Here is a 22,923-nt window from a genome sequence, read left to right as displayed (position 1 = left end):
TGGAATATACTTTACAATTAACTCATCATGGTTTACAACCGTGGCAATTCTGTCTCAGTCCTGATCACCCAACCCAGAACATTTAGCGATCAAATGTCATCCATTTTACCTGCCAAGGGAGTTTTTCACTATAATGCTGTCAGTATAGTGCCAAAATACTCCTACCCCAAAAAAATTGCAAAAAAAATGTTTTATGGTCATTTCTTGTACTTTCAGACGTACTGAACAACTTATCAAAAGTTCGACAGAAACGGAGCACGGTAAAGTAAAAAAATATGACATTAAAAAAATGGCTGCCAATGAAAAGAATCGGACCTATACCTGTCTTATTTTGCTATATTTCACTGTTTCTAACAATGGTAGTGCCATAATTGTGGTATAAAATGTGAATGTGAATACCCACAGGGTGTGTTTTCTCGTCAGAACTATGAACTATTATTTCATGACGTCTCAAAAAGGATGAACTGGCAGGGACCTCCAAAACCAGCACATGGTAGGGATTGCTAGGGTACTTGTCACTGTTGATCGAATGGGGTCATTGGGAGATGCATCTCAGTGCCATCTCAGCTTGCTTGTCGATATTCGCGGCCGTTGACCATCTGAATTATCTGAAGTCGGCTCGTCTCTGTCTCCAGAAGATGCATGCATTGGAGGATGACAACCCTGAGGTTCATCAGAAGTTCCAGTCTGGGTTCCATGTAATCAGACGCAGCAGCCAATACTGGGCTGGCCTTGGCTCTGATCTTGTGATAGAACAGACACTAATGCGCTCACTAAAAAGCCAAGGGGGCCTAACGTGAGGAAGTGGGATATCAGAGCACCAGAGAGAAGTTTGAACTATGTCATCCTCTTACAACCTTGCCATGCAAGAACTGACCGCGATAAGGAGTTGTTCACGTCCAGAGTGAGTAGAGATGAGGCTGACCTTGAAAAAGTCGCAGCAAAACTTGACTGTTTCACGCCATTTTCGGATGATTAATCATCGCGCAACATCATCACAGGGGTTTATGCAAATGAGAATGTCAATGTACATGACCTGTTCACAATAGGAAATGACATAGTTAGGAAGATGGATGGACACTCTGTTTTCTCGTACTCGCACAAAAGGAGTTTGAAAGTCAAGACACTAGCATCCAGCAGGATAGTCAAAGTTGCTGAAGACTGTACCATAGATCCAGCATTGTTATTTCAGAGGTTCCTAGTTGTGTCACAGACAGGTGATCTCTGGCTAGACGAAGTGATGAACTATGAACTCTGTTCATATCCGAGGTCTTTGTTTGAAGCAAAGACCATCTTGCGCCAGCTGGATAAGCCACAATTGGCAGGAGTGACAAAGAACTACGTCACCTCCAAATCGGACAATGCTGTCACACAGACGGTCCCAGTGACAGATCACTATGCTCTAGATGGGGGATCACTTATGCACCACTTAAAATGGATGGAGAGGTACAGCTACAGTTCAAGTGCAGATGACTACACTTCATTCACTGTCAAACACTGTGCCAGAGCCACTGCAGTGTTTGATGGTTATGGGTTTGGGCCAAGCATAAAGGACTGTACTCATCAGCATCGAAGTAGAAATTTGAATGCGAACAAGGTGAACATTACAGGGGCGACAACGTTTGTTGGAAAAAAGGAGAACTTCTTGTCGAATGAGGCAAACAAGCAGTTAATTATCCAGCTCATCATGGAACATTTGTGACAGAGAAGCTGCAAAGTGATTCAAGCTGAAGGAGATGCTGACACTGAGATCGCAAAAGCAGCCGTCACAATGTCTGCTTTCAAATCTACCACCCTCGTTGGAGAAGACACAGATCTCCTCGTACTCTTACTCTACCATGTAGTGGTAACAAACTGCACTAAACTCTATTTCTGCTTGGACAAGGCAAAATCAAATGCCTGTAATATCAAGGTCCTTAAGCAGATACTCGGAGAAGCAGCCTGTAATGATCTATTGTTTCTCCATGCCTTTACCGGATGCAACTCAATGTCCAGAGTATTTGGGATCGGAAAGAGGTCAGGGTTCCAAAGAATCATCAAGAAAGAAAAGGGAATCAGAGACTGTTCGAAAGCGTTCTGCTCACCAAAGCAAAGTCAGGATGCTGTGGAAACTCATTGCTGTAGGGCAATGGTGGCATTGTTCAATGGAAATCAGAACGACTCCTTGACATCTATCAGATACAATATGCTCTGCAAGAAAGTTGCGAGAATTAAGACTTTCATCACGCCTGAAAGATTGCTACCAACCACCTCGGCCTGTAAATTTCAATCCCTGCGGACTTACTACCAGGTTATGGAGTGGATGGGCTGTAGTGATGAAACGGAGCCGTCTGAGCGGGGATGGAGGGTAGAAGGGGAAAAACTCGTTCCAGTGATGACAGACAAAAGACCTGCTCCAGAGGTACTTATTCAGATGATTCACTGCAACTGTTTGGGAGGGTGCAATATGCTAAAGTGTACCTGCAGAAAGCATGGGCTGGAATGCACCAGAGCATGTGGGCATTGCTAAGATGGCAACTGTGACAATATGACAAATGAGCCAGTGATAGAAAAGGATGATGAACAAGACTGCATCTGAGAAGCCATAAGGTAGCATACTATGTGTCATGACGTCAGTACTTAACACCAGAGTTGTCCCTTGATTACGTCACTGATGACATCATGACGTCAGTACAAATGCAACTTTCATTCCAGGAACTACTGTTATTTGAAAAACATTGGTGAAAAGAGCATTCATTAAAACATCAGGTTCAAAAAACTTGCAATTTGATGGCTATCAGTCAGATTTTTGATGCTTTTCTGCTGGTGGCCATCTTGGTTTTTGATGTCATTTTTGGAGACTTTCTCATCTGTCAAAATTATCCAACTTTTGATACGTTGTTCTCCACATCGAATAGTACAATAAATGATCATAAAACATTTTTTTGGGGCTAGGTTGTATATTGACCCAATAACTATTATCCTCATAGCAGAGCACATTCCACCCCAGACCAATGTCAAGCAAGCTCTGGAGGTGCTAAGCAATGTAATCAGCAGCAAGCATTAAAAAGGGCCACTTTTCAACGTAATTGTATAAGGGCTAAGAGAGTTGTAAAAGAGCGCCTGAAGGCTTTATGTGTCAATGCAAGGAGCATTCGTAATAAGGTGGATGAATTGAAAGTGCAGATTGTTATTAAAGATTATGATATAGTTGGGATCACAGAGACATGGCTCCAGGGTGGGAGCTCAACGTTCAGGGATATTCAATATTCAGGAAGTACAGACATGAAGGAAGGGGAGGTGGGGTGGCGTTGCTGGTTAAAGGAGAGATTAACGCAATAGAAAGGAAGGACATAAGCCGGGAAGATGTGGAATCGATATGGGTAGAGCTGCGTAACACTAAGGGGCAGAAAACGCTGGTGGGAGTTGTGTACAGGCCACCTAACAGTAGTAGTGAGGTCGGAGATGGTATTAAACAGGAAATTAGAAATGTGTGCAATAAAGGAACAGCAGTTATAATGGGTGACTTCAATCTACATGTAGATTGGGTGAACTAAATTGGTAAAGGTGCTGAGGAAGAGGATTTCTTGGAATGTATGCGGGATGGTTTTTTGAACCAACATGTCGAGGAACCAACTAGAGAGCAGGCTATTCTGGACTGAGTTTTGAGCAATGAGGAAGGGTTAATTAGCAATCTTGTCGTGAGAGGCCCCTTGGGTAAGGGTGACCATAATATGGTGGAATTCTTCATTAAGATGGAGAGTGACATAGTTAATTCAGAAACAAAGGTTCTGAACTTAAAGAGGGGTAACTTTGAAGGTATGAGACGTGAATTAGCTAAGATAGACTGGCAAATGACACTTAAAGGATTGACGGTGGATATGCAATGGCAAGCATTTAAAGGTTGCATGGATGAACTACAATTGTTCATCCCAGTTTGGCAAAAGAATAAATCAAGGAAGGTAGTGCACCCGTGGCTGACAAGAGAAATTAGGGATAGTATCAATTCCAAAGAAGAAGCATACAAATTAGCCAGAGAAAGTGGCTCACCTGAGGACTGGGAGAAATTCAGAATTCAGCAAAGGTGGACAAAGGGCTTAATTAGGAAGGGGAAAAAAGATTATGAGAGAAAACTGGCAGGGAACATAAAAACTGACTGTAAAAGCTTTTATAGATATGTAAAAAGGAAAAGACTGGTAAAGACAAATGTAGGTCCCCTACAGACAGAAACAGGTGAATTGATTATGGGGAGCAAGGACATGGCAGACCAATTGAATAATTACTTTGGTTCTGTCTTCACTAAGGAGGACATAAATAATCTTCCAGAAATAGTAGGGGACAGAGGGTCCAGTGGGATGGAGGAACTGAGCGAAATACATGTTAGTAGGGAAGTGGTGTTAGGTAAATTGAAGGGATTGAAGGCAGATAAATCCCCATGGTCTGCATCCTAGAGTGCTTAAGGAAGTAGCCCAAGAAATAGTGGATGCATTAGTGATAATTTTTCAAAACTCGTTAGATTCTGGACTAGTTCCTGAGGATTGGAGGGTGGCTAATGTAACTCCCCTTTTTAAAAAAGGAGGGAGAGAGAAACCGGGGAATTATAGACCGGTTAGCCTAACGTCGGTGGTGGGGAAACTGCTGGAGTCAGTTATCAAGGATGTGATAACAGCACATTTGGAAAGCGGTGAAATGATCGGACAAAGTCAGCATGGACTTGTGAAAGGAAAATCATGTCTGACGAATCTCATAGAATTTTTTGAGGATGTAACTAGTAGAGTGGATAGGGGAGAACCAGTGGATGTGATATATTTGGATTTTCAAAAGGCTTTTGACAAGGTCCCACACAGGAGATTAGTGTGCAAACTTAAAGCACACGGTATTGGGGGTAAGGTATTGGTGTGGGTGGAGAATTGGTTAACAGACAGGAAGCAAAGAGTGGGAATAAACGGGACCTTTTCAGAATGGCAGGCAGTGACTAGTGGGGTACCGCAAGGCTCAGTGCTGGGACCCCAGTTGTTTACAATATATATTAATGACTTGGATGAGGGAATTAAATGCAGCATCTCCAAGTTTGCGGATGACACGAAGCTGGGTGGCAGTGTTAGCTGTGAGGAGGATGCTAAGAGGATGCAGGGTGACTTGGATAGGTTGGGTGAGTGGGCAAATTCATGGCAGATGCAATTTAATGTGGATAAATGTGAAGTTATCCACTTTGGTGGCAAAAATAGGAAAACAGATTAATATCTGAATGGTGGCTGATTAGGAAAAGGGGAGGTGCAACGAGACCTGGGTGTCATTATACATCAGTCATTTAAAGTGGGCATGCAGGTACAGCAGGCGGTGAAAAAGGCGAATGGTATGCTGGCATTTATAGCGAGAGGATTCAAGTACAGGAGCAGGGAGGTACTACTGCAGTTGTACAAGGCCTTGGTGAGACCACACCTGGAGTATTGTGTGCAGTTTTAGTCCCCTAATCTGAGGAAAGACATCCTTGCCATAGAGGGAGTACAAAGAAGGTTCACCAGATTGATTCCTGGGATGGCAGGACTTTGATATGAAGAAAGACTGGATGAACTGGGCTTGTACTCGTTGGAATTTAGAAGATTGAGGGGGTATCTGATTGAAACGTATAAGATCCTAAAGGGATTGGACAGGCTAGATGCAGGAAGATTGTTCCCAATGTTGGGCAAGTCCAGAACGAGGGGCCACAGTTTGAGGATAGAGGGGAAGCCTTTTAGGACCGAGATTAGGAAAAACTTCTTCACACAGAGAGTGGTGAATCTGTGGAATTCTCTGCCACAGGAAACAGTTGAGGCCAGTTCATTGGCTATATTTAAGAGGGAGTTAGATATGGCCCTTGTGGCTATGGGGATCAGGGGGTATGGAGGAAAGGCTGGTACAGGGTTCTGAATTGGATGATCAGCCATGATCATACTGAATGGCGGTGCAGGCTCGAAGGGCCGAATGGCCTACTCCTGCACCTATTTTCTATGTTTCTATGTTTCTATGAAACTGCACACCAAGATACTTTCCCTATCATTGCGAGAGATTTCAACCAGGCCAGCTTGAAGTAGTCTCTGAATAACTACCACAAACATATCACCTGTGGAACCTGTGCCCATAGTTATGTAACCAACAAGAACGCTTACCATGCCATCCCACGGCCACACTTTGGAAAGTCCGATTACCTGACTGTACTTCTACTCCTGGTGTATGGGCAGAGACTAAAGACCACAGCATCAGTGGTGAGTATAAGGAGGTATGGTCAAGGAAGGCATTGAAGTGCTTACAGGACTGCTTTGACAGTGTACTGGAAAATATTCAGGGATTTATCTTTGAGTCTGGATGAATAGGCCACAATTATCACTGACTTCATCAGGCTGTGTGTGGATGAATATGTGCCTTTGAGAACAAACCCAAATCAAAAGTGATGGATGAACCAGGAGATTTGGAGCCTGCTGAGGGCTAGATCTATGGCATTCAAGACTGGTAATCCAGCACTGTACAAGAAGTCCAGGTATGACCTATGGAAAGCTATCTTAAGAGCAAAAAAAATTTCCAATTGAAGTTAGAGATGGAATCAGATGCATATCAGCTCTGGCAGTGTTTACAGGCCATTATTTATACATGCCCCTCCTCCCCCTCGTACCCCATCCATTATTTATTTATATATATATTCTTTTTCTCTCTCTCCTTTTTCTTCCTCTGTTCCTCTCACTATGCTCCATGCCCATCCTCTGGGCTTCACCCCTCCCCCCTTTCCTTCTCCCTGGGCCTCCTGTCCCATGATCCTCTCACATCCCTTTTGCCTATCACCTGTCCAGCTCTTGGCTCCATCCCTCCCCCTCCTGTCTTCTCCTATCATTTTGAATCTCCCCCTCCCCCTCCCACTTTCAAATCTCTTACTAACTCTTCTTTCAGTTAGTCCTGACGAAGGGCCTCGGCCTGAAACTTCGACTGTACCTCTTCCTAGAGATGCTGCCTGGCCTGCTGCGTTCACCAGCAACTTTTATGTGTGTTGCTTGAAATTCCAGCATCTGCAGATTTCCTTGTGTTTGCATTTTTAAATGAACAAAAGGGATGGCCTCCACCCATGCTAAAATAACTCTAGGTTACTGAGTGAAGAACTGATGCAAGAAACTAGAAAGGGGGCACCTGGATTTGAACCAGGGACCTCTTGATCTGCAGTCAAATGCTCTACCACTGAGCTATACCCCCTACTGACAATAATGGGGGCTACATTTCCAGAATGGAAAATGCTGCAATAATCAAGAACAGACTAGGTTCATGGAAACAATTGACTCAGGTATACTGGGTCTTAAAACTCATCTTCACTAGAATACCTGAGACGTTCTCGAAGGAGTAGGCACCCTTTTTGATAATAAAACAAATGTTCCAGCAGCCTAATTATCCAAATACAGATCCTTACAGGTAGCTTAGTGGTGAAGTATTTGGCTGCAGGTCAGATTGTCCCATTAATGTGTTAGATGATACAAGTATCCAATTTTCTCACTTCAGTTCGTATCATCAAAAATAGCAATTTAATGTAAGCACTAATTGTAGGAAAAATTCATTTTACCACTGTGGCAAATGGGGAATTGAAATTAATGTAACTTAAATAAATCTATCATTTTTAAAAAAAAGAAAACAAACCTTAGTCATTTTAAACATGAGGAATTCTGCAGGTGCTGGAAATTCAAGCAACACACATCAAAGTTGCTGGTGAACGCAGCAGGCCAGGCAGCATCTCTAGGAAGAGGTACAGTCGATGTTTCAGGCGGAGACCCTTCGTCAGGACTAACTGAAGGAAGAGCTAGTAAGAGATTTGAAAGTGGGGGGGCAGGGGGAGATCCAAAATGATAGGAGAAGACAGGAGGGGGAGGGATGGAGCCAAGAGCTGGACAGGTGATTGGCAAAAGGGATATGAGAGGACCATGGGACAGGAGGCCCAGTGAGAAGAAAAAGGGGTTGGGGGTGGGAAACCCAGAGGATGGGCAAGGGGTCAGTCAGAGGGACAGAAGGAGAAAAAGGAGAGTGAGAGAAAGAATGTGCGTATATAAATAAATAACGGATAGGGTACGAGGGGGAGGTGGGGCATTAGCGGAAGTTAGAGAAGTCAATGTTCATGCCATCAGGTTGGAGGCTACCCAGATGGAATATAAGGTGTTGTTCCTCCAACCTGAGTGTGGCTTCATCTTTACAGTAGAGGAGGCCGTGGATAGACATATCAGAATGGGAATGGGATGTGGAATTAAAAGTACAATGTCTTTAGATTATTGCAAATATCCAATATTCTTTAGGAAATTACATTGATCCATCTTCCAGTCAAGATGGTGCAAGCTGGGGGCTCCATCAAAGTCGTAGCTTAGTTATTTTTTAGCTGTTTTTAGGTTTTCGGGGCTGGTTTTGGGGATAGAAGGGTCTGGTGAGGGTTTAGGGATGTGGGGAAAAGTTATAGGAAGAATGCAGAAGTTTTGGAGAGGGTGCAACTATTTATCTGGATGCTGCCTGGATTAGAAAGCATGTCTTATGAAGATAGGTTGAGCAAGACAGGGCTTTTTCTCTTTGGAGCGAAGGAGAATAGAGGTGAGAGGCATAGCCAGATGGATAGCCAGAAACATTTTTCCAAAGCAGAAATGGATAATATGAGGGGCTGTAATTTTAAGGTGATTTGAGGGAAGTTTAGCGGATGTCAGAGGTAAGTTTTTTACATAGAGAGTGGTGGGTACATGGAACATCCTGCTGGGGTGATGGTAGAGGCAGATACATTAGGGACATTAAAGAGACTCTTAGATAGGGGCATCAATGACAGTAAAATAGAAGGATGTCTAGGAGGAAAGGGTTAGATTGATCTTACAGTAGTTTAAAAGGTCAGCACAACATCGTGGGCCAAAGAGCCTGTATTGTACTGTAATGTTCTATGTTCAATGAAAGTGAACGTGCTACCCTTTTCTGCTCTGGCCTCTAGAACTAGGAAAGAGAGATTAACAAAGGAAGGTAACACCAAGTTGCAAAGAAGGTGGCAGGAGATAGAATAATTGAAAGGGAATATTGGATCTGATGTTCTTTACAGGACAGACCAGGAAAGGGTAGCAGGTTTACTTTCATTGAACATAGAACACTTGGAGGAACTCAGCAAACTTGTATGGAGGGGAAGAAAACAGTCAGCATTTTGGGCTGAGACCTTTCATCAGAACTGGAAAGGAAGGGACAGAATCCTTTGTTCCATGGCTCAATCTCATCTCCCATTGGATTCTTTCTTCTTCAGCTCTTTACCTCGTCCACCTATCACTGCTCACTTCATCCCCCCTCTCCCATTCACCCACCTTCCCCCCTCACCTGGTCACACCTATCACCTGCCAGATTGTACTCCTTCCCATCCCCTCATCTTCTAATTCTGGCTTCTGATCCCTTCCTGATGAGGGGTCTCAGCCTGAAATTCTGACTGTTTACTTCCCCTCCATAGATGTTGCCTGACCTGTTGAGTTCCTCCAAATATTCTATGTTCAATGAAAGTAAACCTGCTACCCTTTCCTATTGAAGATTGTGGCATTAGGAATGAAATCATCCAGTACTTGTAATGGCTGCCGGTATACCAACTCAGCCACAGACGACTGCAGGTCCTCTTCTGGAGCAGTGCTGAGTCCCACAGGACCGACTGGAGATGATCAGGCCAACACTCATTCATCAGGGGAGCCCTCAGAGCAGCCTTTAAGGAGTGGTGAAACCACTTGCATAGGCCATTGGAATGTGGGTGATACGTCGTGGTGCGATGCAGCCTAATGCCAAGGTTCTGTGCCCAGAGGTCTGAAATGAATTATGGACCGCAGTCAGAGGAAATATCAGATGGGTGCAAAACTGAGCAACCCAGATCCTCATGAACACCCGAGCCACGTCTGTGGCCATCGTTGATGCTTGGAGGAGATCTCTGGCCACCTGGTGGTACGGTCCACCATGGTAAGAAGGTGCATGAAACTGCAGGGTGGGGTGGGGGGGATGGTGGGAAGAGGACCAGCGAGGTCCACATTGACATGGTCAAACCATCGCTCAGGGACCTCAAAAGATGCCAATGGCACCTGAACATGACAGTTAATTTTTGCCCCCGGCACTCCACACAGTCTGCAGTCCAATCACACACATCCCTTCTGAGGCCATGCCAGACAAATTTTAGTGCAACCAGTTTCTGTGAGGCCTTCCAGCCCGGATGTAGGAGGCCATATATGGTGCCAGAAACATTCTGCCTCCAGTTTGCAGGCACAATGGGGTGAGGGCAACCAGTTGAGACATCACACAGGAGAGAAACCCCAGCTTCCCTGAAGTTAATATCAGCCATCTGCAGGCCTGTGACTGTTGTACTGTAATCCTGGACCTCTGGGTCAGTAGCTTGGTCAGCTGCTATGCCGGCATAATCAACCCCTACATGTACGGCTTCAGCGGCTGGCCATCAGCGGCACTCTGCCACGGAATTATTATCCCCCTTGATATGTGAACGCTGAGATGTAGGCCAGGTGGTGTTGCTGTCGTGGAGGCCAAGGGTCTGATATTTTGGCCATTGCGTGCACGAAGGGTTTGTAATCAACGAATGCTGTGAAATGACGACCCTCTAGAAGAAAACAAAAATGGCAGTCAGGCAGATAGAGACCGAAAAGCTCACAGTCAAACATGCTGTACTTCTTTGCAGGGGGATGGCGCTGCTGATTGAAGAAAATGAGCAGCTGCCCCACACCTCTGACCAACAGCACCCACAGCATAGTCTGAAGCGTCAGTAGTAATGGCTATGGGTGTGTTGGGGGGTGGGTGACCCAGTAGTGTCACGTTAGAAAGAGCTTGTTTGGTATCATCAAATGCCCTGGTCATGTCCGCTGACCAGTCAAGCACCTGATTAGGGGTATTGTCTTTAACCGCACTGTACAGGGGAGCATAAGTGCAGCAGCTCACAGAATGAAGCGATGGAAATTCACCATGCCTAAAAACTCCTGTATTTTTTGTAGTGCGGGGCGTTGGGAAATCCATAATAGCGGCTACTATTGATGGGAAGGGTTTTGCACCTGCTATGGAGATGAAATGGCCAAGAAAGACAATGGTTGACAACACAAACTGGCATTTAGCATCAACCTGTCTTGGCTTAAGCTCTTGAAAAGTGTGCGGAGATGAGATACATGCTCGGATTTCGATACACTGGCGATAAGTATGTCATCCAGGTCAATAAAATGAAAATCTAAGTCTTGGAAGTTCTGTGCTGCATTTTTCAGCCCAAAAAGTATGCGCAGAAACTCAAAAAGGGCAAATGGGGTTATCACAGCTGTTCTGGGAATGTCCTCCCAGCACACAGGCACCTAATGGTTGCCCCTAATTAGATCAACTTGGAAAAGTCTAACTTTCTGGCTAAGCATGCTGAGAAGTCCTGGATATGTAGGACCAGGTAACAATTGGGGGTGGTGGCCTCGTTAAGGTGTTGGTAATCACCACATGGGCAGCAACCATCATTGGACTTAGTGACTATATGGAGGCGCAAAGCCTAGGGGCCATTCAACTGGTGTAAAATGCCAAGACTTTCTATGCTGGCAAACTCAGCCTTTGTGGGTGCCAGATTTTCTGGGTCCAGTCTACATGCATGGGCATGGACTGGTGGGCCGTTTGTGGAATGTGGTGCTTGACCCCATGTTTTGTGACCATACTTGAGAATGTGGGCTTGGTGAGGTTTGGAAATTCACCCAGCAGTCGAGTAAGCTCCCATGCAGTGGTGCATGCAGTTGTTGAGGGGAATTTCCTGTGGGAACAGAGTAACAACCCAAAGCCCTTGAGATCCACAAGCTGGCAGTTTTTAAGATTGACTAACAGTCCTGAGGCACGAGAAAATCTGCACTGAGCAGAGGTCTAGTCACCTTAGCCAGGACGAAGTCCCATGTGTAACGTTGCCCACTGAAGCAGAGCATCACCTGTCCTGTCCCATAAGTCCGGTTCCTGCTTCTGTTGGCGGCCTCCAGCGAGGTCTCGTCACTCTTTGTTTTCTCATCAATAGGCGATGCTGGCAGCACACTCACTTGAGCACCTGGGTCACACAGGAAACGTCACCCTTGAAAGGGTGTCCCTAATGAACAGTAGACAACCCTAGTAGCTGTAACCCACAGTTTTCACAGACCTCTGATATCCCAATGTGCTGGCACTGTTGAAGTTGCAAGGTGGTTGGTACTTCCTAGTTTTTGTACTAAAGCGAGCATGGTAAAAGAACAGGCCTGACATTGTCTGTTTCGCAGCCGCAGGCATCCTTATGTTGGGGGCCTTGCTGACCTGGCTCATTGAGGTAGAGAAAGGAGGAGGAATGATGCACCTCTGCCTGGCTGAGTGTAGACTATCAGCCATTTTAGCAAGTTCTATAGTCTTTCACGGGTGCATTAGTGAGGGCTATGTGAACTTGATCAGTATTTGCATCATGAAGAGTTCTTTAAAAATAAACAAGGATGGTGATTTCCTAGGAGATACAGCATTAGATTGGTCCATTAGCTCTGAAGGCTTACCATTGGCGAGGCTGGGCAAGGAGAGCAACTATTTGGCGTGCTCAGACTCCGATAGTCCAAAAGTCTGTAAAAGATCAGTATATATATATTCAGCCATCAGTATATAATCTGTACAGGTAGGTGTTCTAGTAGACTCACCACTCTTGCCATCATAGAGCTGCTACTACATTGAAATATTTGGCGTTGTTAGTGGAGATTTCTTGAAGCATGAATTGAGTGTCCACTTGTACGAACCAAGCGATGGCATTGTGCTCCCCAAACTCCAGCATTTTCAAAGCAACTGCTTTTGCCAACATGTTCAATAACTCTGGAATCGTTCCAGAGCATCAGGGTCACCAATGTAGGTTTTAACAAATAAAAATCAGAGACGTTTAATATTTTTAAAAAAACATAGCAACACATTTACTGAACTCTAAAAAACTGAACTCAAAGCGTGGTAAAAACCCTTTACGTAATTACATCAACACATCAGAGCAGCCTCTTAAAGTGAAACCCCAACTCAATGTTGGTAGTTGTGAATTAAGTGTGTTTCCACCAATTACGTTGCCCTACATGTCCTCTGGTCCTAGACTCACCCACTATAGAGAACATCCTCTCCACACCCACTCTACCTAGGCCTTTCAATATTCCATAGATTTCAATGAGATCTCCCCTTATTCTTCTAAATGGCAGGGAGTACAGGCTCAGAGCATCAGACGCTCCTTCATAGGTTAACCCTTTCATTTCTGAAATCATTATCATGATTTTCCGAGATGCAGCACAGAGCATCATAGGAAGTCATTCCTGCCTGTGGCCATCAAACTTTACAACTCCTCCCTTGGAGGGTCAGACACCCTGAGCTGATAGGCTGGTCCTGGATTTATTTCATAATTTACTGGCATAAATTACATATTACTATTTAACTATTTATGGTTTTATTACTATTTATTATTTATGGTGCAACTGTAACGAAAACCATTTTCCCCCGGGATCAATAAAGTATGACTATGACTATGACGACTACGACTTCTGATTGACTGCCTCCAGTGCCAGCATATGTTTTCATAGATAAGGGGCCCAAAACTGTTCACAGTACTCGAAGTGTGGTCTGACCAATGCCTTATAAAGCCTCAGCATTACATCCTTGCTTTTATATTCTATCCCTCTCAAAATGAATGCTAATATTGCAGTTGCCTTCCTTACCACTGACTCAACCTGCAAATTAACCTTTAAGAAGCCCTGCATGAAGACTCCCAAGTCCCTTTGCACCTCTGGTTTTTGCATTTTCTTTCCACCATCGAGTACATCTTCAATCGGTGATGCCTAAAAAAGATGACATCCAACACGAAAGACGCCCTCCACGCAGGACATGTCCTTTTCTCATTGCTAACATCAGGGAGGAGGTACAAGAGCCAGAAGACACACACTTGGCATTTTAGGAACCTTCTTCATTCCTGCCGTCAGGTTTCAGAAAGGACAATATTTTGCTCTCTTTCTGCACTACTTATTTTTTTAAATATTTCTCATGGTAACTGAAAGTCATTTTTATGCATCACACTATACTGCTGCTGCAAAACAAATTTCATGACACCTGAGCACCATTTCCCTGCACTACCCCCATATCTCTTGATCCTGTTAAGAGCCAGAAATCTATGAATCTCTGTTTAAATTCTAAGGAAAGATGGAATAGGCTAGGGCTTCTTCTCCTGAAGCTTAGAAGGATGAACAAGAGAAAATCTGCAGGTGCTGGAAATCCAAGCAACACACACAAAATGCTGGAGGAACTCAACAAGCCAGGCAGCATCAGCATTTTGTTTGTTTTGCTTAGAAGGATGATGGCTATTTTATTGAAGTTTATAAATTCATGAATGGCATAGGAAAAGTGAACAGCCTCAATCTTTTCCCCTGGATAGTGGAGTCCAAAACTGGAGCACCCAGAGTGAATTAGAATATTTGTTCAGGTTGAAGATTCGCCTAATTTCTCCTAGCCTCAGTGCTAAATGGCCGACTCCTTACTCTGAAACTGTGATCCTTGGTTGAGACTCCTCAAAGATATTGATAATTCCACTCTGACACAGCAGCCATGTAACAGAGGTGTGACTTGGATCCTGGCACCCTGCAGGGTATTTGCTCAGAACAGCACCCTGCAGTTGGTCAAATCAGTCCTTGGGAAGCATTTGGCAACAGCAAAGCAAACAGTAATTCCCATTACACTATGTAATCCTCAGGAGCTGAATCAAGTTTGTGGGCTCAAGTGCTTTGGGTTGTTAATTACTAAAGGTGGAAATAGGTTACACATGTTGCAAATGGGGACTGCACTTGTTGAGGGAAGCAAAAAGGTGTAAATACTTATTGTCCTGTTTACTGAAGAAGCAACTGTAATAGTAATAAAAAATAAAGAATATAGAACATCCAGAAGAACATAGAATATATAATAGAAGAAAAGCATAATACAGGCCCTTCAGCCCACAATACTGTGCCAACCTTTTAACCTACTCTAAGAACAACCTAACCCTTCCCTCCCACATAACCATAAACACAAGATGCTGGAAATCCAAAGTATTACAGTAAAATGCAGGAGGAACTCAGCAGGTCAGGCAGCGTCTATGGAAAGGAAAAAACTGTTGATGTTTCAGGCCGAGACCCTTCATCACCCTCCCAGATAACCCTCCATTTTCCTATCATCCATGTGCCTATCTTAGTGTGAAGAGGATGATTCCTATTGGGGGGTAGTCTAGGACCAGAGGGCACAGCCTCAGAATACAAGAACATCTCTTTAGAACAGAGGTGAGGAGGAATTCCTTTAGCTAGAGGGTGGTGAATCTGTGGAATTCATAATCACAAATGGCTGTGGAGGCCAAGTTACTGGGTATAGTTAAAGCAGAAATTGATAGGTTCTTGATTAGTAAGGACATCAGAGGTTACAGGAAGAAGGCAGGAGAATGGAATAATAAATCAGCCATGATCGAATAACAGAGCAGGCTCAATGGGATGAATAGCAAATTCTGCTCTTTATGTCACATGGTCTTAGGGTTTTAAATGCCCCTAATGTATCTGCCTCTACCACTACCCCTGGCAGAGGCATACCTCTGAGATATGAGATACCTGGACTTCCCTTCAAATATATTAAAACTATGCCCCCTTGTATTAGCTGTCAATATGGATAAAGAAAAATAATTATAATAATAGTATTTTCCTCTCAAAATTAGATAAATTAGCACACACTAAGCATGCATAAATCATGCTTAAAAAAGTTTTACCAGCGTTGTTTGCAAAAGTGGTCACTTCTCGGCGAAAGCAGGTTCAATTCAGTTTATTGTTTTATGCACCAGAGTGTATAAAGAAAATAGTGGTAGGAGTTGGAGTTCTGATGAAAGGCAATGACCAGTAATAGTAACTCTGCTTCTCTCTCCATAGATGCTGCCTGACCTGCTAAGTTGGGCACCCTTCAGGCTCTGAGGCAGTCAGCATGGAGTGAGGCAGCAGAGTGAGCCGACCAGCATTTCTATCACACTGCTTTTAAGAGATGTTTAGAGATAATTTTGCCATTGTAGAGCAAAGTGATCATAGTGTTGCTCTATTGAGGAAGTGATTAGGGTTGTGCAGTTTGGTTCAAGAACCAAATAGTTAAAGGGAAGTAGCTGCTCTTGAATCTGGTAATGTGGGACTTCAGGCTCCTGTACCTACATCCTGATGTTAGTTACAAGAAGATGGTGTGGCCTGGATTGTGGGTATCTTTGATGATAGATGCTGTCCTGTTGAGGTAGGAACTCATGTAGATACTTCTGATGGTAGAGAGAATGTGCTAGTGATGTCTTAGACTGAGTCCACTACTCTTACGTCCCTGTGCATTTATATTGCCAATATGCAAGCAGTCAGTACATCTAGAGGTGTTTGCTGGACTGTTCAAAGTTTAAAGTTCAAAGTAAGCTTATTATCAAAGTATGTATATGTTACCATATACCATCTTGAGATTCATTTTCTTGCGGGCATCCACAATAGAACAAAGAAATACAATAGAATCAATGAAAAACTACGCACAGAGACTAACAAGCAACCAATGTGCAAAAGTAGTTTGTGTGTTCAGAAGTCCATTCCTTAAAAGGGAAATGACAGGTTACAGATTGCAGTGATAGTAGTTCAGAAGATGTATATCTAGTAGTTTTGTGAACTGCCCACCCTCCCCCCACCTTCTTTATATCACCTCTGGCCCTTCCCTCTACAGTCCTGATGAAGGGTTCCGGCCCAAAACGTCGACCGATCTTTTCCACGGATGCTGCCCGACCTGCTGAGTTCCTCCAGCGTGTTGTGAGTGTTGCTTTGACCCCAGCATCTGCAGGTTATTTTGTGCCCACAAGATGTCACCAGAGATGACCAGTGCCATCTTGCTCAGTGACATGGAACACTGACAAGCCAAGCCTCCTTAATATTTTAAGAAACTCAATCTAAATCTATCGCGTGATCATTAACCTTTACATGTTTTTCCTGATCTGTTGAGTGTCTCCAGCATCTTTCACTTCCCAGCAGCTTACAGTATGACAACACCTCACAAGGTGGAGACACACTCAAAGCCTTGGTGAACAGAATTGAAATAGGAGTAAGAGTAGGCCATTCAGTCCCTTGTGTTTGCCTTCGCATTCATCTTAATAAAGATCACACTGATCTTTTATCTCAGCCTCATTTACCTGCTACTCAATGATTCAGGAACAGCTTCTTCCCCTTTGTCATCAGATTTCTGAATGGAAATTGAATCCATGAACCCCACCTCACTATTTTTTCTCTTTTTGCATGACCTATTTAATTTAACGTTATATATATATATACACACACACAGTTCTTACTGTAATTCACAGTTTTTATTACCACGTATTGCAATGTACTGCTGCTGTAAAACAACAAATTTCACGACATATGCCAGTGATATTAAACCTGGTTCTGATTTTGCACTAACCCATGTCATCGAATGGCCCAACAAGCTTCAGCAAGTGTACTGTTAGAGTCCTAGAACACTACAGCAAATGGGCCTTTGGCCCATTTAGTCTATGCCAAACTATTATTCTGCCTAGTCCCATCGACCTGCACCTCGTGGTGCAGTCCTCCATAACCCTCCCACCCATGTACTTATCCAAATTTCTCTTAAATGTAGAAATCAAACCTGTATCCACCATTTCCACTGGCAGCTCATTCTGCACTCTCAGCACCCTCTAAGTGAAGAAGTTCCCCCTCAGGTTCCTTTAAAAGTTTCACCTTTCATCTTTAACCCATAACCTCTAGTTCTAGTCTCACCCAACAATTGCTTTAATATCCAAATGAAAATATATTGACCACTGAACTACAGCACATTACAGGCCCTTCAGCCCATGATGTTATGCTGACCTTTTAACCTACTCTAAGATCAATCCAACTCTTCCTCCTACATACCTCTGACATCCCCCCTGTACTTTCCTCCAATAATTTTGAAATTATGCCCTCTCATATTAGCCATTTTTGCCCTGGGAAAGGTCTCTTAACCTTTGCCACTCCTCATCTTGTAGGCAGGAGGAGAGATAGCAGAGCGCCGTGCTGGAGAATCTGGAGAAATTTCTGAAACGCTCGTTCGCTGCTGTTGTACTTCGCGATCAAGAATCTTCTGGAGGGAAGGCCTCAAAATCCCTGGCTTTGCTTGCTCTTGGCGACCGTGATTGAGGTCGAATCGTTCGGATAGAGATGGTGCTCGGTACTCGGTGTCGGAGAGCTGATTCGGAGGCTCGAAGTTTTTGGACAACTCAGAGTCAGACTGTGGTCGGGCATGGCAGGGAGAGTTTTTCTTCCTTCTCCCGTCTATGTGAGATGTGGGACATTTGAGAGACTTTGAACTTTTTACTGTGCTCATGGACTGTTCTTCATCAAGTTATGGTATTGTTGCATTGTTGTAACTATATGTTATAATTATGTGGTTTTGTTAGTTTTTTCAGCCTTGGTCTATCCTGTGTTTTGTGATATCACACCGGAGGAAATATTGTATCATTTCTTAATGCACGCATTACTAAATGACAATAAAAGAGGACTGCATGTCTTCATAATCATCCATCAAGTCTTCTCTGATGTTCCCTTGTTCCAAAGTCCTAACTTGCTCAACCTATCCTCATAAGACATGCTCCATAATCCAGGCCGCATCCCGGTAAATCTCCTCTACATCCTCTCTAAAGCTTCCACATCCTTTTTATAACGAGGGACCAGAAATGAACACAAATTCCAAGCGTAGTCTAATCAGGGTTTTATATAGAGCTGCAACATTACGTCACGGCTCTTGAACTCAATCCCTTAACTAATGAAGTCCAACACACCGTACGTCTTCTTAACCGCCTTATCAACTTGCATGGCAACTTTGAGGGAATATGTGTAGTTTTCCATTCACTTATTTATTATTTATTGACATACAGTGCAGAATAGTCCCTTCAAGCCACACTGCCCAGTAATCCCCCAATTTAATCCTAGCCTAATCATGGGACAATTTATAATGACCAATTAAGCCACTAACTGGTACTTCTTTGGACTGCGGGAGGAAACCAGAGCACCTGGAAGAAACCCAAACGGACATGGGGAGAACATACAAGCTCCTTACAGGCAATGGTGGGAATTGAACCAGGGCTGCCTGCACTGTAAAGGGTTGTGCTAACCACTACGCTACCGTGCTGCTCCTATTCTATTGTATTTCTTTGTTCTACTGTGAATGCCTGCAAGAAAATGGATCTCAGGGTGGTAGCTGCCTTCTTGAGCCAATGCAGCTGTTATAGAGTCATAGAGTCAAAGAGAACTACAGTACAGAACAGAAACAGACCCTTCGGCCCATCTACTCTGTGCCGAACTGTTATTGTGCTGAGTCCGTCGACCTGCACCTGGACCATAGCCCTTCAAACCCCTCCCATCCATGTACTTATCCAAACTTCTCTTAAATTTTGAAATCTAACCCACAACCCCCACTTCCACCAGCAGCTCTGTTCTCATGAAGGTTCTCATGGTGTTATTAGGTAAGGAAATCCAGATTTAACCTTAAGGCTACTGAGTGATAAATTATACCGAAATAAATTTAACACAGGGTGAAAGTTGGCTGCTGAGGAATGAGGAGAGGAGAAAGGTGGGAGGGTGGTTAGGGTGTTATTGTATAGAGAGAAAGATCTAAATATTGGTTGGTTGGCTGATTAATTTGATAAACAAGTTGTTGAGAATGATTTTTGGCAAGAGCTGAGTGAATGGGTGAGTGAGGCCTCCGTTGGTCCGGGTTGATCATGGATATTGTGTCCTAGCTGTCTAGATCTGCAAGCCTGGGCAATACAATATGGAGAACAAGCTGTTGCTCATGTAGCAAGCTCCCCCTCTCCACACATCTGATGAACCCAAAGGAACTGCAGAAACCGATGCAGTTTGCTACCAGAAGCATTGCAGGAGTTGCTAGTTAGTTTTGAACTCAACTTAGGGACTTCAGCTCCAGATTTTTCATTTGGGTTTACTCCTGAAGCCTTCCCCATGAATGGGTATAGCCACAAGGCAGTGAAGGTTTGAGATCAGAGTTTTCCTTCTCCTAGATGAGCTGACGAGCCCCATCCACCCGAAGTGACTGGTTTTGAGGCACCAGTAACCCACCCTTGCCCTTTCTCCTGTCAGTAGAAATGGTTCCACTGGGCCTAGTAACTAAGCCACACATGAAGACCAGGAGCTGGACTTGGTTGTCAGAGGCTATGAGGCGCACGTTATTGCGAACATAGGTAGTGGGAACTTGTCCCCATTAGCATTCCCAGCTATAACAACCTTAAGGGCTGAAGGTGATGAGATCACTACCCTAGTTTCAGGGAAATGTTGGTTACGGAGCCTACAGAAACATCAGCATGTAAAGGTATCAGGTGCTCTGCTGGAGGCATTGTGCTGCAGTTCAACAGGTCATTGTTCAAAGCTTCAAAGCCACATGCAAAATAACAATTATTGGATTAGTAGAAGATTAATCACTGAACATCAAGTTTGGTCAACTACCCCAAGCTAAACTGTTGCTGGCTTTGCTGTTCTTATCCTTCATTGCTGCTAATAGTGACCACTAATCTGGGGGTATAGGCCAGTGGTAGAACATTTGACTGCATATCAAGTGGTCCCTAGTTCAAGTCTGGGTACCCCCTTTAAATTATCACAGATTTGTAATAATGATAAATCTGTGATAATTATAATAATTAAGATTTGTGATCACACCACCTCTTTAGCACTGCAACAATATCCACTTCCGGAGGAGACTGAGGTGGGTACGGCTCCACTTCCCCATTCACCCCAATTTTTACAGGAGCACCATTGAGAGTGTCCCGACAAACTGCATCACCATCTGGTTTTGGAATTGCAAGGCACCTGACCACAAGACCCTACAAAGAATTACGAGGACTGCTTAGAAAATCATCAGGTTTCTCTTCCACCCATCTGAGATACTTATCCCAAACACTGCATACACAGGGTACTTAGCATTATCAATAATCTCTCCTATCCGTTCATCAGTCTCTTTGTCTCCCTATCATCGGGCTGGAGGTACCGTAGCATTAGGACAAGAACTGTTAAGATGGGAAACAGCTTTTTCCGCCAGGCCATGAGACTACTGAACTCCCTGACACTACCCAGGTCTCATCAAGTACGAAGCACTAGTGCCATATTCTGTTTACTTTTTGACTTGTGCCATAAATGCACTTTATTATTTGTTAATGTATTTGAGGTAATACTACCTTATGTTTTATGTGTGAGTTATATGTATTGTGTTGTGCACTTTAGTCCAGAGAAACATTGTTACGTTTGGCTGCATACATGTGTACAGTTGAATGACAATAAACCTGAATGAGTAATTGGTTGCATATACAATCCAGTTCCACGTTGTTTTGTTAAAGTAGTTCAACTATATTCTGTGTGTTGTCTGTACCTACGTGACTGTGATGTTGCTGCAAACAAATTTTTATTGTACTTGCACCTCCACATACTTGTGCATATGACAAAGAACTGAACATGTGGGGGTAACACACAAAATACTGGAGGAACTCAACAGGCCAGGCAGCATCTATGGAAAAAAGTCAGTCCACATTTCAGGTGGAGACCCTTCATATGTGAACATGTGGGGGTATAACTCAATGGTAGAGCATTTGACTGCAGATCAAGAGGTCTTTGGTTTAAGTCCAGATGCCCCCTCAATCTCCATTATACTTGCTTCAATTCAGGTCAATTTAAGATCATTAACTGATAGGGTGCAAGTTTCACTTTGTAGAAGAATCTACGAGGGGTGATTGACAAGCTTGTGGCCTAAGGTAGAAGGAGTCAATTCTAGAAAACCTAGCACATTTATTTTTCAACATAGTCCCCTCCTACATTTACACACTTAGTCCAGCGGTGATGGAACATACAGATCTTGGACCTTCAGAAAGTGTCCACAGCAGGGGTGATTGATAAGTTTGTGGCCTAAGGTAGAAGAAGATGAGTTATTAACTTCAAACTTTCTGCATAATCACTCAAAGAGTTGATGTGCATGTAACGAGAGCTGTATAACTCATCTCCTTCTACCTTAGGCCACGAACTTATCAATCACCCCTGCTGTGGGCACTTTCTAGAGGTCCAAGATCCGTATGCTCCACGACCACTGGATTAAGTGTGTAAATGTAGGAGGGGACTATGTCGAAAAATAAATGTGCTAGGTTTTCTAAAATTGACTTCTTCTACCATAGGCCACGAACTTATCAATCACCCCTTGTAGAACTCGGGGTCACCTGCTAAAAGTAACAAGTTGCTCATTTAAAAGCAATGTGAAGGGAACCTCTGTATCTTAGGAAATCGAAAGTCTTCTCAAAATTGAGTCTTTGAATTATTTTATTTTAAAGAAAAACAGGTTCTTGAAGAGGAAAAGGGGTATCAAGGAATAGAAGTGTTAAGGAATAGCACTGTGCTGAAACCTTTAGGAATTTATGGACTAGAATGCCCTACTCTTGTTTCATGTTACTGAAAATAAGGAGAGATGTGTGATCCCAAATATTCCTAACCCAGTACGGAATCCAATGAGGAAATGTAAATCAGGATTTAAACCTTATGATCTTTCGATTGGAAATATATTGCTGTTGACTCTTCCATACCAAAAAAAAAATTTCAGTGGCTGGGTTAGAGGTAGAAGATGAAGTGGGCTCATTAACAGATTGGGTCAGGATCTAACTTGGACGAGAGAATCCGAAAAAACCTGGCTTAAACCTGAATATGACCTGGGAACACATACGGTAGGGAATCTGGTGTAGCACATACAAAATGCTGGAGGAACTCAGCAGGCCAGGCAGCATCTATGAAAAAAAGCACAGTCGACATTTCATGCCGAGACCCTTCAGCAGGACTGGAGAAAAGAAGCTGAGGAGTAGATTTGAAAGGTGGGGGGTGAAGGGGGAGAGAAACACAAGATGATAGGTGAAACTTG

The 22,923-nt window shown here is 43.6% G+C and overlaps 1 long non-coding RNA gene and 2 other non-coding genes across 3 annotated transcripts in view; 1 reads left to right on the top strand and 2 right to left on the bottom strand.

Moving 5' to 3' along the window:
- Positions 1-22,923, bottom strand: part of LOC134340293 (uncharacterized) — a 58,982-nt gene that overhangs the window by 316 nt on the left and 35,743 nt on the right. The gene's annotated exons all lie outside the window — the stretch shown is intronic.
- On the bottom strand, positions 7,126-7,197 carry trnac-gca (transfer RNA cysteine (anticodon GCA)). Its single transcript has one exon. It is a non-coding gene; the product is annotated as a tRNA-Cys (tRNA).
- trnac-gca (transfer RNA cysteine (anticodon GCA)) lies at positions 20,552-20,623 on the top strand. Its single transcript has one exon. It is a non-coding gene; the product is annotated as a tRNA-Cys (tRNA).

The sequence above is a fragment of the Mobula hypostoma genome, chromosome X1 (genome assembly GCF_963921235.1).
Source record: "Mobula hypostoma chromosome X1, sMobHyp1.1, whole genome shotgun sequence".
In the NCBI taxonomy this organism is placed as follows: domain Eukaryota; kingdom Metazoa; phylum Chordata; class Chondrichthyes; order Myliobatiformes; family Myliobatidae; genus Mobula; species Mobula hypostoma.
This window is presented reverse-complemented; position numbering and strand designations above follow the sequence as displayed.